The sequence below is a fragment of the Anas platyrhynchos genome, chromosome 5 (assembly GCF_047663525.1).
Source record: "Anas platyrhynchos isolate ZD024472 breed Pekin duck chromosome 5, IASCAAS_PekinDuck_T2T, whole genome shotgun sequence".
Classification (NCBI taxonomy): Eukaryota; Metazoa; Chordata; class Aves; order Anseriformes; family Anatidae; genus Anas; species Anas platyrhynchos.
Window position 1 is genome coordinate 47,041,055 of NC_092591.1, and position 12,942 is coordinate 47,053,996.

At 44.9% G+C, this 12,942-nt stretch overlaps 1 protein-coding gene and 1 non-coding gene across 10 annotated transcripts in view; one reads left to right on the forward strand and one right to left on the reverse strand.

Moving 5' to 3' along the window:
- TRNAA-AGC (transfer RNA alanine (anticodon AGC)) lies at positions 1-73 on the reverse strand. Its single transcript has one exon. It is a non-coding gene; the product is annotated as a tRNA-Ala (tRNA).
- A 562-nt stretch (positions 74-635) lies between these two features.
- The window catches only part of PPP6R3 (protein phosphatase 6 regulatory subunit 3), a 59,082-nt gene continuing 46,775 nt past the window's right edge, over positions 636-12,942 (forward strand). For 8 of the 9 annotated variants that reach the window (XM_027457491.3, XM_027457494.3, XM_027457492.3 and 5 more), the window contains exon 1: positions 636-771. The gene's annotated coding sequence lies outside the window, so the exon portion shown is untranslated. The remainder of the gene's footprint in view (positions 772-12,942) is intronic. The other variant, XM_072038964.1, reaches the window with a different exon arrangement.

Genomic DNA, 12,942 nt, shown 5'->3' on the forward strand with positions numbered 1-12,942 from the left:
TGGAGAATGCGGGCATCGATCCCGCTACCTCTCGCATGCTAAGCGAGCGCTCTACCATTTGAGCTAATTCCCCGTGCTGCCGCCGCTCCCTGCCCGCCCTCCCCACACGGCCTCGCCCCCCCCCCCCCCCCCCCCCCCCCCCCGGGCTTGTTGTCAGGCAGTTTGGCGCCCGTGCGGCGCGCGCCGGGGGCGTGGCTCCGCGCGCCGGCCAATGGCGAGCCGCGGGGGGCAAGGCCAAAGGGAGAGCGCCAGCGCAGGCGCCCGCCCCTCCCGCTGTGGCCCTCCCGCCGGGTCCCCGCAGCTCAGCTCCGGATTGGACGGAGGGGGCTTTTTATTTTTTTTAAAAAGAGGCATCCGCTCTCCTGATTGGTCGAAGGGAACGCCTGTCATTTCGACGTCACCGTGTTGCTAAGCGGGGAAGGTGGGAAGCGAGGCGCGCCCGCCCCGTGCGCTGACTGGCTGACAACAACCCGAGAGCCCGCCCCCGCACCCCGTCCCACCCCGTCACAGCGCCGCGAGCGAGCGACTGACACCCGCGAATCCCCCAATCAGCGACGGCGCCTCGGCCGCTGCCCAATAGCAACGGCGCGTGGGGCGGCGGGGGGCGGTGCCGGGGCGGGATGATTGGCAGGCGGGGCGGAGGGAGGGGGGGGGCTGGCAGGAGCTGCTATGCCCGCCATCTTGGAGCGGCGGTGATGGTGGCGAGCGGAGCCCTGCCCGCCTGAGCGGAGCCAGCCGGGGCCGTGAGGCGGCGGGACGCGCCTCGCCGAGGTACGGCGGCTCCGCGGCTCCCTCCCGCCTCCCTCCCGCTCCCCTCGGGGAGCCGCCGCCTCGCTGCTGCCTCTCCCGCGCCTGCCCGGGCCTGGCGCCTGCCCCGCTCCGGCACAGGGGGGCTGCGGGCGCCCCTCAGGCAGCGCCGGGCTCGCCTCAGGCCGCGGGCCTCGGGCGGGCCCCGCCGCGCGCTCGGAGCCCAGGCCGGGCCTGGCGGGCCGAGGCCGGGGGGTGCCGCGGGCCTGGGCGCGGCGGGGAGGGCCCGGGCCGCGCCGGGGGGAGCGGTGCCTGCCCGCCGCCACGGGCTGCCTCAGCGGCACCTCCGGGGGTGGTGCCGGGGGCCGGCCGGGTTCCCCCCGCGGCTCTGGAGGGGGCGAAGGGGCCCCCAGCAGCGGGGGAGGTGCGCGGTGCCCCCCTGCAGCCCCTCGTCCCGCTGCTGTTGCTGCACAACTTTACTCGCGCTTCGCTGCTGGCTCTCGGTGCTGACACAGAAGCGCCTCCCTGGTACCTGCCTGCGCTTTCCTTCTCTAAACTCAGCTGCTACAGATTCCTGTAAACATATTGTGTAGTTACTGTTTTTTTTTCTCTCTCTTTTTTTTTTTTTTTTGTTGGCACCTTTTTCAAAATCAGAATTTATTAAGACTGTGGCAGTGTTTGGGGAAGCTTTAACTGCTGTTCAGTGCCTCTGGCAAAATCTGACTTTGACCCAGCCAGTTCTGGTGTTTTTTGTTTTACTTCAATGGCTAAAATGAACCTGCCGCTTCTCCTGTTCTTGTGTTACTTTAATGGTTAAAATCTTCTGTAAGCACGAGAGGGGGTTAGTGTTGTGTCTGGTGTCTCTGTGACATAAATACAGGTGGGAGGAAAGTCAGGATCTGCCCTGTCAGGACAAATGTTATTTAAGTAGCAACGCACCTATTCAAAGTTTCCTGTTGTTCTAATTTAGGAAAAGTCTTGTGAGTGGAAGAATACAGAAAACTTAGGGGTGGTCTAAAAGCTCTAGGAGATCTTCCTTGAAACACGTTGGCAACTTAAAAGTGAAAGGTTGTATCACTTGTTGCTTGTAGCAATACTATTTATAAAGTGTAATTCAGTAAAAGGAGTCTAAATGTACTCTAAGAGTATGCGTTGTTTCTTTTAAATACTGAATGCTAAACTGGTTTAGTTTCCACGTAGTAAACATATTCAGTAGATTGTGAACTGTACAAATACCAAATCCCTTGTTCTTTTTCTTTTGCTGGCATGCTGAAAGGTGGGAACTCTCCCTGTTGCAGTAACTACCTGGAACCCCCAAGTTTTTAAACTGCAATGTGTATCTTCCGGACAGCGTGTATACTAGTAGGAGTCTGTGTGATTACTTAGCTCCGTTTTACTTCTTTGTGCTCTCATTAATGAGGCATAGACTAACTGTAGCTTGCGAGAGTCTTTATTATGCAAATCTAACAGAACACTACTGAATTGTTTCAATATATAACTCGTTGATGAGGCTCCATGCAGATGTGGTAGCCAGTCAGCATGGTAGGTTCTTCAGTTTGTAATTGTAAGTACTTGTTTAAATGCACTTATTGGTTAGTTTCCTTCATCTATGATGTTGCTTGAACATAGATAATATGGTTTTATCTGCTTTCTGTATGAAAAACAGAATTCTTGTGCAGTATTGAACACTGTAATTCCTGAGTTACTAAAGGAATTTATCTTCTAATGCTACTGGAAGACTTTATTTTGGACAGAAGAACTGCTAAAGAGTTCTGTTAACAATGAAATTAAGGAAAACACTGAGCTGGAGTGAAACTTACAGTTCAGAAACTGAGTAAAAGCAGCCTGTTCAACGGTAATGTCTTTAAGCAAGGTAGAGTGTTACAGCTTCTTAGAAAGCAGAGTAGATTTATATGTAAACTGCGGTGGCTGTAATGTCTCTGGAATCTTTTAAATATAAATTAGCCATTGTTATTCTGTTACGGAATTAAAGATATTTAATAGTCTGTGTGCGTTTTGAGAGTTGCCTACAAACTGTTCATTGTACTTCTACAGCCTAGATACCAATCAGAGAATCAGATGATGATCAGAGAATGATATTCAAGTGGCTTAAATAGAAGGGAATCTGAATTTAGCAGTATTATAGCAGAAAACTATGTATGTAATTTTAGTATTAACAGATGGTTAGAGTGAACTCTATTGCTGTGGCTCAACAGCTTTGCTTCTCTGCTCAGCTTAAGCTTGAAGTGCACGTACTATGGTGCACTAAACAGCTGGCTCAAAAACAACCAGAATGGGACTGAAACATTAGTCAGAAGAGAGAAATGCTTTGAAGAGCAGTTTGGTCCACTTGCCTTTCTCCCCACTGATGATGTCCTCTTTTGTCCAAGTCCTCAAAAAGCCTTGAAATATATATATATTTTAACCTCAGGAGGTAGTTAAGAAAATCACTATATCATTATATTGAGATATTTCATGTTCTTGCTTTAGTGTTCCAGCACACCATGCAGCATCCTTGTAGGTAGTAGGCTTGACGATGAACTTCTTACACTTAACTGGGCTCATTCACAGCCTTTGGAAGCTGTGATGGAAACTGCAGTTTCTGTTTGAGCAGCAGAAGAGGTGCTATTATGAGTGTAGTGGTCCTATTCCATAAGCTAGGATGTTTTAAGCATATCATCTGTCATCTAGGTCTGGCTATCATAGTAGCACTTTAATCTGTGACTGCTAAGATTTCCACATATTGTATTTTACTTCACATGGTAGGTTTAGGAGTCCTGCATTATCATGAAGCAGATGCCACATCCGTGTTCACAGAAGACTGTATGTTTGGTTGGGTTTTGTCAAGAGCAAGGTGTGGATACATTGTTTTTTGGCAAAACTTTCCCCAGTAACAAAACAAGCAGGGGTAGAGGAGAAAATAGTATCTTTCTTGTCCTAACTTTTGTAAGGTTGGAGGAGAAGAACAAGAGACTTGGGAAATTGTTGATTCATGTTAGATGCTGATATTTTCAGGGTGGGAGGCAAGCCTGAAAAATCAACCAGAAAATATGTAGAGAGTATGAACGTAACATTGGAAGCTCTGCATCTCGTGTTTAAGCATTTTCGTGATGTGTCAATGTTCCAGCATCTGTTGTAGAAACCATATGCTACTAAGCAACTGAAGTAAAATGTTTTCCTGCCCTTGGATATTATGTGTAGCTCTATAGCTAGCTTGGGACACTTTTCAGGAATCTGAGTAGACTGAATTGATAGGATCAGGGTGACGTTTGGTACAAGCTGCTAACATCTTGCTCATGGCCCTTCTAGGGCTAATAGCATTTTAGTAACAGTACTTCATGCTAAATTGGAGGAAAAAAGCCACACTGTTATTGTCGAATACAAGAATTGTCAAGAACTTGGTTTTTTTTTTTTTTTTTTTTTTTTTTTTTTTTTTTTTTAAATAGCTTCCATAAGGTGCTGAGAAGCATATTTGAAGTGGTGTATGTAATTTGGAGTGTGTGTATGGGGAAAGTGCCTGCAGTATGTAGCAGCCCTTGACTGTTGTTTTGTGTTGCTCTTCCCTTGTGTAGTCCTCCCGTAGTCCCGTTAAACAGACCTATCTGTTCCTCTTCCACAGGACTTAAAAACTGGGGGTGCTCAGTGACAGGATTTGTGCCTTTGGCGAAGAGAATACCGCGAGGACTCGAGCGTATAGTTGTATGAACTGTGAAGCTGTAATACATGGCACTGAGATGAGAGTGTATGCTGTCTCTGCCTCTAAATATAACTGAAAGAATCGAAACTATTATTTGATAGTACCAGCAATCTGTTGTTGCAGGGGGTGAGGGACTGAGTAAAAGACTGCAGGGTTATTTTAGGCTTTGTTGGCAAAATGGGTAAGAGCATCTGTGAAACTGATAGTTCAATCTTAACCAAATCCTCTCCGTGTTGTAAAGGGAGGCAGATTTAAAATAGAAAAAAAGCAGAAAGTGCCTGATAGTGAGATTTGAGGGTTAATTTCCTTGGATGAAGTCCTGAGACTGTTCCTGTTGCATTTTGGATGAGATTTTTCCAAGCATTTGTACACAGTTTGTATACTTTTGCAGGGCGATGGAGTACACGGCCTAGTGGTCTCCTTTCCGTGCCTGTTGGGTCTTATGGAAACTGAAAGGCTGTAGGCCAGCTCTTGTTTGTTGTGCCAAAAGATGCTTCTAAAAGCAAAGTAAACTCTAAAGCCTTTTTACTACAACCGAAGTCCCGGGTGAGACTTTGTGCAAGGGCCCTGTAATTCCCTGTGGGGTCACGATGGGGTTGGGATTGAGGATGGAAACTTTCAGGTGTTTTCAGCAAAAAATAGTGGTCATTTATAATGAGGTTATTAAACATATTCCAGAATATAGCACTTCCTGTTTTCAAAGCATCCTCATTGTTACAATGTCTTGAGTGAATCCTAGATACCATTTTATCCCTACACAGTGATTTTATCATACACAGTGCCACTGTCACCTCCTTTGGTGGAGACAGCAGAATCTCCAATCAGATCCTTATATGCAAGTAAAAGTTTTTTGTGCAAACTTAGCTTCTTAGAGAGGTTTTTGGAGCAGATCTTCTAATTTGACAAACTTTTGAGCTATAAAATCACAGAATGGTTTAGGCTGGAAGGGACATTAAGGATCATCTGGTTGCAGCCCCCTGCCATGGACAGGGACACCTTCTACCAGCCCAGGCTGCTCCCAGCCCTGTCCAGCCTGGCCTTGGGCACTGCCAAGGATGGGACGTCCACAGCTTCTCTGGGCAGCCTGTGCCATGCTATCTCCACTGGAGGAGGTGACAGCAGCACTGTGTATCACAGAATCACAGAATTTCTAGGTTGGAAGAGACCTCAAGATCATCGAGTCCAACCTCTGACCCAGCGCCAACAGTCCCCACTAAACCATATCCCTAAGCTCTACATCTAAACGTCTTTTAAAGACTTCCAGGGATGGTGACTCCACCACCTCCCTGGGCAGCCTGTTCCAATGTCTAACAACCCTTTCAGTAAAGAAGTTCTTCCTAACATCTAACCTAAAACTCCCCTGGCTCAACTTTAGCCCATTCCCCCTCGTCCTGTCACCAGGCACGTGGGAGAACAGGCCGACCCCCACCTCTCTACAGCCTCCTTTGAGGTATCTGTAGAGAGCAATAAGGCAGGGGCAGGGATAAAAAAAAAAAAAAAAAGCCATTAGAGCCCCCAGAGCTGAACACAGGGCCCCAGGTAAGGTCTCACAAGAGCGGAGCAGATGGGCGGAATCCCTTCCCTTGCCCTGCTGGCCACGCTTCTGATGCAGCCCAGGACACGGTTGGCTTTCTGGGCTGCAAGCACATGTTGCCAGTTCATGTTGAGCTTCTTGTCAACCACCACTCCCCCAGGTCCTTCTCCTCAGAGCTGCTCTCAATTCATTCTCCACCCAGCCTGGATTTGTGCTTGGGATTGCCCAGGCACAGGACCTTGTCCTTGGTCTTGTTGAACTCCATGAGGTTCACACAGGCCTGCCTCTCCAGCCTGCCCAGGTCTCTCTGGATGGCATCCCTTCCTTCCAGTGTGCCAACCACATCATGTATATTGGGAAGGTGCATTCTGTAAGCGTACAATAGGTTCGTCTAGAAGAGTGAAGCATGAGACCCTCACCTGCTGCCAGGTGATGCACATTTGTCACTTACAGGAGTGCCCTAATTGAGAAGACGACACATTCACATTTTTCCTGTGAAATACGCTGTAATGTTACCTTTAAAATAGACCAAGGGCCGTCTTGGTGTGTTCTTCATACTTATATGATGGTATTTTGATCGGTTTTCAATCTAAAATGCTCAGCTAGGAACTTCAGGACTGGTTTGATCTATAGTAGTTGACATTATTTCTTTCAGTACTGCCTTGACAGACTTGTCATATAGCTGTGTCTTCACAACCTGTCCCATCAGGAAAATATCTAGAGGATTACTTTTGCTTGAGTAGTTCAGCTATTCACCAAACACCTTGAAAAAGATGGAAAGTCTCAAGACTGCTGAAATAAAGCCGTAGCTGTGGCAGGTGTAGACCCAGTTCTGGGTGGGTGGGTTTCCTGCTGATGGTGGAAGTGGCCTGCATCTGCAGGAGAACTGCCTTGCCCTTTGCCTGCCTATCTTCCAGGTGGAAGTCTGTTTGGAAACTGTAACAGCACAGGGATTGCATTCCCACCTTCTGTGTTTCTTTGTGTATTTCTTTCTGGCTGTTATGAAGGCTGGGTTTGTCACTGCTCATGGTGCTCCCTAAGGGTTCTCAGTATTTTGGTAACTTTTTTCCTGCCTGTGAGCAACAGCTGTAGAAGTTACACTGAGCCTGGCTGCGAAGTAGGCAGCTCTTGGCTAGGGCAATCAAACATTCATCAGAGGATCCTTCCATGTGTTTACTTGTTGCTGATGGTGGGCTCTTTGTAACTTCAAACCACCTTGTATTTAATGGCAAAAAGATATGTGTTGAACGTTGTGCTTATATTAAATTCATCCTACCTTCCCCAAAATCAAGTGGGTAGTAAAGGTGCCACTAGCATGAGGTCCTCGTTTCTTAATGGTCAGCATGAAACTAAAGGTGGTTCTTGATGCTGCCTGCCCTTACTGTAGTGATGAGCATGCTGGTTTGGTTTTAGCAAGTGGGGCTTCAAAGCAGGGAAATGGATGAAGTTGTAAAGCCAAAGCAGATAGGGGTCAGGTAGTTGGTGAAAGGTGGTGTAAGACCACCGCACAAGTTGGGCTCTGCAGGTTGTAAGAAAAAAGTAATTGCTGTCACAGCTGTTAGTTGGCAGTAGCATTTAGCACTTAGCTGCAGGATAGTCATAAAAATTAAAACCTTACAATTGTTTTAATGTTACCGAATCCTTCCTGTTACTTTTCCAGTGGTTATGGGATGCCTTTCTTCAGTTAAAAAGGAATATATTTTGCTATCAGACCATGGAAGTTGTCTTATATCTGTAGTTCTTTACCTGTATTGTTGTCCAGGTCAAGACTGTCTCAGAGTCTCGGTACAAAAAAAGCTCATAAACTTTGTAAGAACAATACTGTGTGACTGGGGACTGAACTTAAAACTTGTTCTCAACCTGTTACAAATATTTGATTGCTTTTATTTGTCAGTTGATGTGCCGGGTGCACAGTCATGGGTGGGGACAGACACTTTCTTCCCATGGAAGTGTGTTCAAGTGTGCTCTCCTGCTGTCCTTGCATCTCAAAACATGTATATCTGAAAAAAGAACCTTGCCATGGCTGGGTGGAGTACTAGCTACACCTAACCTGGGTGCTTTGACTCAAAAAAGCAAACTATAAATCCAAATTAATCCCTAACTCTCTACTAACTGAATAGGAAATTATTTCTGAGATTGGACTTGTAGGCATGGGATATCAAAGGTAAACAGTCTTAAAAATAAAATTCTGTACCTCTCTGTGGTTGTCTGTGACAAATGACTCAAATTCCACAACCCCTGTAGGTTGCTTCCTATCTTTTGTAGTATAGGAAACACCTGTGTATGTGTGACATGTTTTGCAGTATAGGAAACTGGCTTCCTTCTAGGGCACAACAGAATGCGGTGATGCTGAAGTTCTTCCATGGTAGGTTTTTCTTTGAAGTACACTGACCCCATACTCCTTTACTCCACACTCAGATATTCTTCAAATTAGCTCCAGCTTTTCAGAGAAACGTGCAAGCTGTAAGGCTGCAGACCAGAATGCAGTGGAGTTGTTTTTTTCTCCCCAGAGGTTGTAGCCCTGTGCAGCCAAGAATGAAATTGTTAGTGGATGTAGGAAACGTAACCACAGAGCTGATCCTCACCATCATGACAGGATAGGTTGCAGGTTGTGTCGGTGTCTGTAACGTATTTGTTGGAAACAGTGAACGCTATGGTCATGGTGGTTAAGGTGGTCTTTGGAAATGTGAATTAGGATAGGATAGTTGGGTTGGAAGGGGCCTTCAGAGATCATCCAGTCCAACTGCCTGACACTGCAACATTGAATTGGTGACCGAGGCTATGTATTGGATCTACTGAGCAGCATGATGCAAGTAAAAATGGTAGATTGATTTTACTGTCCATGTCTTTTTTTAGAAAAAATGTCTCATTTGTATTATAGAAAACCTGAAAGAACAGCTAGTGAAGGTGGTGGTTGAAAATACAGAAATGAAATATAGAGGGGAAATAGATGGTGTATTTTTCTTTTTCTTTTTTTTTTTTTTTTTTTTGAATTGCAGCTAAACCTGCTTCAAAGCTTTGTTCCTAGGCTTGCAAGCATTTCAAGTTAATTTCTGGGGATAGTTTCAAAACTGTAATGATCCTTAACGAAGTTGCCTTGCTGCTTGTTGCACTGCTGGTGACTTAACTTTATGGGATGGTACTAGAATTTGCCAAAATCTTTGTGGTAGTATAAAAAATTCAGGTTAGAACTTCCGTAAACTGATTTCTGAGTTTTTAATTAGCAGAAAATATTTTTTGGGGGTATGTCTTGTAATGCTGTTATGAAATGGTGAAGTATTTAAGTTCTGGGCTAGCAATTTAAATGGCTTGCTTCTTTTGAAACTATTTTCTCCAAATGCGTAGAGTAGGCCTATAGGCCAGAAGCATCAGTGCTGCTTTCAGTAATTGTTTGCTGTGTGTTTGGGTAAATGGTAACATTAACTCAGTGTTTCCTACATAGGGAGCGTAAATAACGCTTATAGGGTGGAGCTGAGGCCTCATTGCACTGGGAGAAAACAGAGATGTATTGGTAGCTTGAGAGAAAGCTGCTTGGAGGAAGGAAAGGGTGATAGAAGTATTGTAGGTACTGTGTTGGAGCCTAGTCTTGAGGGGGAGAGGAGCTTGTAGAAAATCAGAGAGGAGACAGCCAACTGAAATATTTCCTCAAGTATTTCAATTAGGGCCACAGCAAGAAAAACTTTGTATCTCTCGCCTGTGGCATGTTGCTTGAAAGGGCTTATTTTATCTGCCTGCACTTTATGAAATTGCTCAGTTGATTACTTCTGTGTCAAGATTTGTGAGTATGAAAATAATCTCCCTTTGGGAAAAAAAAAAAATCTTCTAAATGACTACTAGATCTTTGAGGAGGGCTTGCCCTGTAGTCTGCTCGCTTCTACTGTGACAGAGTTGTGAAAGGTGCTAGGTAACAACTAAACTCTTCTAATGATCCAGTGAGAAGAATTGAAACAGCCTTAAAAAGATTTTGAAGACCCCTGAGGAAACAGAGTAGGCTTTACATTTTGCTTTACAACTGTGGCTTTTTCATTTGACATAGGATGTGTGTTGCAGGTGGAAGAAGGTGCCTTATTCTGTTTGGCAGTGACAGTTTTTCTGGTGGTGTCAAAATAGAAGAATTGCATTGGGAAAGCATACATTCCCTCAGCGGAGGCACCGACTGCACCTGTGTCTGGAAAATGTGGTGTAACTTCAATGTGCACACCCTGTAAAAGCATGGTGTGCTGAAACTCTGGTTACTGAAGTGGCTTGCTCTAAAATATAAATTACCTGGGGAGTAGCGGCAAGGGGGAAGAAGGAGAACTTAACAGCCACTTCAAACCTTGTGCAAGATGCCTTTTCAATGATTGTCCATTATTTTGCTGGTTTTCGAACTTCTTCTAGAACTTATTTTTGGTGATTCTCCAAAAAATAGACATTCATTGAACATAGATAAGTGAGATTTGGTGGTATCTTCTAATTCAAAGCAGTTTTTCTTAGTTTGGTAAGTTGAATCTCAGCAAACTCAAGCTAATCATGCCTCTATCTGCACTTTCACTGTGTAGTTCTAAATGTCTGCAATTTACATAATGTGGGGGAAGGGGCTGTGCTAGTACTTTTATAGTACAAAAGTTGGTAGTAAAATGCTTGTGGAGGATATTGAACTTCAGTTATTAATCCTTGTGTGGTAAGGTAACCTATCTATTTGCATCCAGTGCTTCACTGATGTTCTACATGCAGTGAAATTATTTTCCCTCTTCCAACTACTTTACTTCCAGTATATCCACAGAGACAGAAACACAGTTCTGTAGGCTGTACCCCTGTATATACGTAGTTCTGTGAAGGAAACGAGCATGTTTGTACTTGGGGTTAAAGGTTGAACTACAGCCATAATGTCAGCACTAAACTAGGAAAGAGTCCAAAAGGTGCTAAAGCACTTGTCTAAATGCAGATACCAACGTTTAGGTAAGCAAATGCGGTAAAGTAGCATCATTTTCCTTGTATCCAGGTGACTGCCTCTGTATTTTATTTCCCTTGCTTGACAGATATGTTGGAATAACTTTTTTTTTTCTTTTTAACTTTTTGTACTAGGGGCTGTGTTGATAAACAAGGAAACCGAAGGGATCGTAGAAAAAAGCGTAGAGAAGACCCAAGCTTTTTGGTGCATAAATTCAAGATTAGGAATCCACTTCCTCAAGTGGAAGTAAAAATCAAGGATTTATTTTAACCTGCCTGTATTGCAGATTAAAAGAGGAAATATCTTCAGCTCTTCTTGTCGTGCTATCAGACCAGCACAGCCTTTGAAGGGTGATGGGGATTCCAGCCTTCGTTTTGAAAAGCAAAACATGTTTGTTGTGATATAGTCATGTTAGCTTGGGTGTGTGCGCAGGGTGGATTGGTTATTTCTGTCTGTCCTCATAAGATATGGTAGCACAGAAATAAAAAAAAAAAAAAAAAGCTACTCAGGGGCTCAGCTCTTGATATCTTTATTAAAAGGCAGCTGACTGGAGCTTCATGAAGCCAAGCAGTGCCACACTGCTGGAAGCTGCTGCCAACTTCTGCTTCTGAGCTGCAAACAACATTAAGAAGACCAAGATGTTGCTTAAAAAGAAAACTTGTAATACTTGGTTATGCTGTCCGTACAGAAGGAATACCTTTTGCTGCCCTGGTTAGAAATTACTGAAGCAAGCAGCTTTCTTTTGCCTCTGTATTTTCATGCACCTCAAAATTCGATTTGCATCCAAATATACAGGTTTAATCAGCATGGTGAAAAGGAGGATGAGCTTACCTGAACAGTTAAGGGTTGTCCTGATGAAGTGGGCATGTTTGCGTTATACTCAGCAGTGGCACAATAGAAATGGCCAAGCCAGTTAGGCTTATGCTTTGATGTTTACAGTGTGCCATGCCAAGTACAGATTTTGGTTCAAAATCTGTGTGACTGGGTAGCCTGCAGTTGTACTCAGGTTAATTAAGGCAAGCAAGGCATAGGTCTGAGTAGTGTTAATGCAACAAAGTGACTGACACAACTATATTGTCTTCTCTTAAGGCTGCTTTTGGTACTATCTTAAACCTTTGTTTCATACTGTTGCCTAATGCTGGTAAGCATGTTCAAACAATAGTCTTCTCATCCCTTTCCTGCTTATTTTCAGCAGTGTGCCAGTTGGTTGAGACAGAGTGAGGCAGATTAAGTGAAAAGTTGACCCAGAACCAGTGCAGCCATGATGGTAAATATGTTGTTGTTTTTCTCCTTTCAAGTCCTTTTTATCCCTGCCCATGGCAGAGGGTTTGGAGCTAGAGGATCTTTAAGGTCCCTTTCAGCTCCAGCCATTCTGTGGTTCAAAGTTTAAGAAATTGTTGGAGCATAGACAGGCAAACTCTTATACTTGTTGGGAGTATCTAAGAAGAGAATAAATGCATTGAAGAAAAAACTTCTAAAATTCAAACTAACTGTAAGGCTGTCTCCTTAATTTACACTTTTTTTCTTCAGCGTTCAAACAACCAGCAGTACTGCTGAAGCAGTAAGTTAGTAGTACTGGTTTGTGCATTTCTGGAGAAGTAGTGCAGGAATCCGGGATCAGTGTTGCAGGTTTTCATGTACCGGAGAGAACAGTAGAACTGATACAAAATTGTGTTATTTTAGTCTTATGTCTTGTTCTTGTTTGTAACCAGATCCAGAACTTTTGTACTGCAATCCTGCAGCAGCCTAAGCCTGTGTAATTTGGGGCAGAGATGATAGAGATGAGTCCTGGTTTCCCTGTCCCTAATGGTGTTCCCTGCTTCTTGGCCACGCTCGCCTTGGTGCTTGGCAGACCCTTTGAGCTGTTCCAGCATGTGGACTTGGCAGAAAAACTCCTTCCCTGCTTCCTCTGCCAGCTTCATTTGTCACTTCTTAAAGTGCATTTTCACTCTGAAATGGCTTGGTGGAAGGTTGACAGGTGAGGTGTTGGGAGCCAGCAGGGAGGGACTGTGCTGCCTAGGGTAGGGTGGC